Below are 5,046 nucleotides of genomic sequence, written 5' to 3'. Positions count from 1 at the left end.
GACCAAATTATATTTCCTTGATGTCTGAGCTGGGTTTGGCTTTGGCTTAACCAAGTACTCTTATGTGCTGTGCAGATAAAAACCAGTCTAAAGTTCTTTTGGTTAATTGACAAAATTTTACTTTAAACCATTATTACAGGTCCCAAGGTGAAAATATTTTGTCCTACATTTTTATATATGCTTTGAAGATTTCTGAGGTTCATTTCATTAGCAAAAGAGTAGCTATAGATGTACTGGATCCACCCTTATGTCCTACATTTGGAGGACCAAAAAGGGAAAGCAGGGTTTATGAATGGGGGAAAGCATAAAGCTAGTAAACTACAAGGATGGATTTAACTTCACCTAGGAAGTTGGGCCATTACCTAGCCAAGGGGGAAAGAAAGGCCCCACTACCCTAGATCACCCAACTTAACCTTACACAGGGGCTATGTTCTTACCTATCTGGGGAGCTTAGCCCTTCTGGACCCCACCTATCCTAACCCAGGGCACTTAAGTCTTATCTAGCAAGGAGTTTGCCCCCTGGATCTATCCTAGCCTAACTTAGGTGGCTGTTGTAGCCTTAAGAAATTTAACCCAGGGCGCTTACCTAGCCAGGGGCTTCAATTCCTACACCCTACTCAAATTTCCTAGGGTACTAACCTAACCTAGGCTGCCAGGTCCTCACCTGGCCTGCTACTAACAGAATGTGGGTTGCCAGGTTATTTACCTAGTGAATAATGCCCCTTTAGCCAAAATTCGTTCGGTAAACTACACCTTGATCACAATCAGTGCTTGCTTAAGTATCATGAACATGTTAGAATAAAGGCACATATTCACTCTTCTTGTATTTTCCACACCCAAAAACCCAGGTTTCCAACTGCGGTCCTCCAATTTGTTGGATATAAGGGTAGGCCCAGTATCTCTGAAAGTAGGGCTACTCTATAGCTTTAATTTGCAACCTAAATCAATGTCAAAAGCACAAAGAAACATAAAAAGATCATATTTTCAACTGTACAATAAAATTACGGTTCAAAGTGAAAATGTACCAAACTATGATGCTTTAAATAACCCTTACCTGAATCAGGATCAGAGCTCGAAGGAGGCTATAGGGCAATGTTAAATTTCCTCTATGAAAACCCATTTCACTATTTTATATTTTCCCTCACCTAAAAAAAACCCTGGCTTCCAAATGGTTGTAGGATATAAGGGGATCCAGTATCTTGAAATTACTCATTCGTTCCAAAAACAAGTAGTACTTGCATCAGAAACGTCAAAGAAAAAAGGTCAGGGAACACAAAACGAAACGAAAAATGACTGCGAACTGATGCTGGATATTTAAAGCAACAACTGAATTCCAAAAGCCCACAATCTGTGACACTTAAATGTACCAATCCAGTTTTAGTATTTCCCATGTAGAATACCCACATTTCTGCTGAAAATATCAGATGATGTTCCAGATACCTAAGCTATCTGGGACAAACAAAGCCCGATTGGGAGGTCCACCCCAATGACAGTTTTAACTTAAACAACTTATATAAATCCAAGCAGGTAGCAACATTCATAGCATGAGTTTAATATAAAGCCCTTTAAGGAGACTTAGGCTACAATCACAACATAATATCTCCAATATCAAGTAATGGCTCAAGGTAAAATAATACTGATGAATTTTTACTTTAAACCATAATCGTATTCCTGAATTGAAATAAAAGTGTTCTGACCTAAACCAGCTAACCTAACCCTGGGTGACAGATCCTCACCTGGCCCACCACTAACATAATGGTCCTGGTAGTTTCGGCCGTATGTAATTTAAGCTGTAACATCCAAAACAACGTAAGACATTATGTTTACAGTATTTACATTTATGTTTATGGTATTTACCGTCATTATTTGCTTTACGTACATAACCAGGGGGCTGGTACTAAACACGGCGACCATTTTATATGTAAACATGCTTACGGCCTTAACGACCCAAACTCTAATATAACAGGCTATTTGTTACCTGGTCCTAACTCAAGGGTAATTCTAAGTATTAGCTCTGCGCCTGTTTTTACCTTGGAAACTGATTTTTTCTCCACTTTTACGGCTTCTGATAATGGAGGCGTGTTTGTTTGTTGGCGGCCAAGTGTCATTTGCCCCCTACCTCTACTCAACAGTAAATTGGACTGTGGGAATCAGGGTTCTGGGTGGGGAAAAACAGAGAAATGGAGCGGACATGTTTACGTTACGGGGCTGCTGGCTGGAGGGGAAAACGAGAGGGAGCCATACACAAAAGGGAGGGAGCGGCTGAGAAGGTGGGGGGTAACAAGGCAGGGAGGGAGAAATTTCCTCACGTGCCCCAAAAGTGGGGGTAAGTGGGGAGCAGTGCAAGAATGGGGTGGGAGGTAGGTTGCACAAGAGGCAAACGCGTCTGGAACGAGTGCAGGTAGAAGCGTAACACTGGGGGTGGGGGGAGGGAGGAAACACTGCCTGGTAACGGGGACAAAGAGTATGGCCAACAAAAAACAAACTTCACCAACTTTACCAGAAGCTGTAAAAGTGGACAAAAAAAAAAAAAGCTTCCAATGTAAAAACAAGAGCAGGAAGGCACTTAGCGCTGGCTGGAGGGAGCAACCTGGCAGGAAAAAACAATTTGCAGATAAAAAAAAAGTTAACAACAGAACTAACTGGCCTTACCTTAGGGATCGGGAGGTTAGAGATCAGCTGCTGCTTTTAAAAATGCGTGGAACCTGGTGTTGGGGACGAGGAAATGAATCTTAAAATAGGCTACAGCCAGGTAGTAGGCTATGGGGGGGAATATAATCTCCCTGTGCCACATTCAGCACTGGTTTGGGGGGTTACCTGTGTTGCAACAGATTACAGTCCGTTAGTCTGAAGGACCGATAGTCCGAAGGTCCGATAGTCGTAGGTCTAAACCGACATTCCGAGGCAAGCGCCCCCACCCCGCCTGATTAATCCCCGCTTCCATGTCTATACAGCAAAATTGTAACCAGTAAACACCCCTAGGGTACGTTATGTTGGTATTTTTATGGGTGTTTACTGGTTACAATTTTGCCGTATTAGCTATGGAGGGTGGGGGCTGATTACAGTCCGTCGGACTATCGGGCCATCTGACTTTCGGACTATCGGACCTTCGACTATCAGGCCTGCTGACTTTCGGACTATTGGACCTTCGGACTATCGGGCCTTCGGACTATAGGGCGGTCACCGTTGCAACAAGTGCGAGTAAGTGCAACCAAGAACGTTGAAACTTACAAGAATAAACTCAAAAACGTCAGGCAGTCCTGGTTTACGATGGGGGTTCCGTTCTTACGCCACGTCGTAAGCCGAAAATCGTCGTAAACCGAAAAATCGTCGAAAATCGTCAAAAATCTTAAGAAAACCTTACTTTTAATGCTCTGGGTGTATTGAAAACGATGTAAACTGCATTTTTATTGAGTTTTCATCAAAAAACCCTCCAAATTTTTATTATTCTGCCGTTTTGGAGCCATATTTCTTCCGTCGGATCAGCATACGCGTTTAACCCTGGAACATGTGTCATAAACCGGGAAATAATTTCTGATGAATATATCTGAAAAGTGTCGTAACCTCAGAACATCGTAAGCCGGACCATCATAAACCGGGGACTGCCTGTTTTCTTCTTTGCTGTGTTAACTTTCAGTTTGGGAGGATTGCATGCAGGGTGTGTTAGTTTTATGCATAGGGAAAACATGTTAACAAGTTATTGCACTTGCCGGACAGGATATGAATCATTCAAAACAGACATACCCATGCCCTGTCATGTGCAGGACGCATATGTGAACCCCAGAAACAGGGCACAGCCCTCCCAAGTAGGAGGGCGTGTTAGCAACTTTGAGTGATAAGGTTTAGGGGGTTTTCCTCAACGGGGGGCTAACAGCGCAACGTGAATGGTTAGATAAGTGTTTGGGGGGTTTAGTCCCCCAATCTCTGAGTTTCCTCAGTAAAGGAGTGAGGGATGAACCAATGGCTCCACAATAAATGTTTGGGAGGACAGTAGTAACGGAAGGGGTTGCCTTTGTGTTGGCTCATTTAATGTTCTTGTTTGTTCTCTGTTTATTTAGCGGTTTCTCATGTCTGGAGTGCCGTAAAAAGTAAATTTTGGTCGGTTTCCCATGCCTCGTCGTTCTACCCCACCCATAACGCCGCTTTCCCTAGGGGTCCTCTAAATTGTAGGGTAGAAACAAGCGGGTGAGCCGTTACATACCCAAATAACACTGTCCCGGGGCATACCCCACCCATAACCCCGCATTCCCATTGGTTCCCCTAGCTTGTTGGTTGACAGGGAGCAGATCACCTGTCCCTACCCATAAACCCGCTTTCCCACTGGGTCCCCTACCTTGTTGGATGAGCTTCATGGGTTAATTGCATTCGTCCGACAAAAATTAAAGGTAAATCCATAATTAGCAACCAAACTTAGTTCTACCTAAAATCCTACAACAAACCTTACCTTGATCACAATCAGATCTTGCAGAAGTATCATGGGCATGTTAGAACACATGCTTGTATTTCACTATTTGTATTTCCCCCCTCAAAGATATTAGTTTCTCACTGTAGTCTCTCGAACTGTGGGATATGGGGGGGAGTTAAATCTAAAAGAAGGTCTAGCCTACAATTTTAAGTTGCAGCCAAAATGAGCGTCTGAAACATTTAAACAATCACACTGAAACATAGGGAAATATATTCAATCCCAGAATACATTTATGGATTAGAGTAAAAATTTACCAAAGTAAGAAACTTTAAATAAACCTTACCATAATCAGAATCGGAACGTGCAGAAGTAGGCTATGTACCGTATATGGCGATGAGAAATTTCCTCCTTTGTAGCCCCATGTCACTGTTTTGTAGTTTCCCCACCTAAAAACACCTGGTTCTCCACTGTTTTTCTCCATAATTTTAGGATACAATTGGCTCCAGTACAGTTAAGTATTTAAATTAATCAATTGTTCCCCAAATGAATATCAGGAACATCAAAACATTAAAGTCAAGAGGCAAGTTTCTCGTATACGTTGGCCACCAAACGAAATGGGACTACAGTGCCAGTGTTGCCAT

At 42.7% G+C, this 5,046-nt stretch overlaps 1 protein-coding gene across 1 annotated transcript in view; it reads right to left on the bottom strand.

The window, feature by feature from the left end:
* LOC136833203 (nuclear factor NF-kappa-B p105 subunit-like) overlaps nucleotides 1–4,835 on the bottom strand; it is a 130,608-nt gene extending 125,773 nt beyond the window's left edge. The window contains exon 1 of the mRNA XM_067095087.1: nucleotides 4,749–4,835. The gene's annotated coding sequence lies outside the window, so the exon portion shown is untranslated. The remainder of the gene's footprint in view (nucleotides 1–4,748) is intronic.
* Between the last annotated feature and the right edge of the window lie 211 nt (nucleotides 4,836–5,046).

This window comes from Macrobrachium rosenbergii, chromosome 4, assembly GCF_040412425.1.
Source record: "Macrobrachium rosenbergii isolate ZJJX-2024 chromosome 4, ASM4041242v1, whole genome shotgun sequence".
NCBI classification, from domain to species: Eukaryota; Metazoa; Arthropoda; class Malacostraca; order Decapoda; family Palaemonidae; genus Macrobrachium; species Macrobrachium rosenbergii.
The sequence above is the reverse complement of the archived record's forward strand: the minus strand, read 5'-3'. Positions and strand labels throughout refer to the sequence as shown.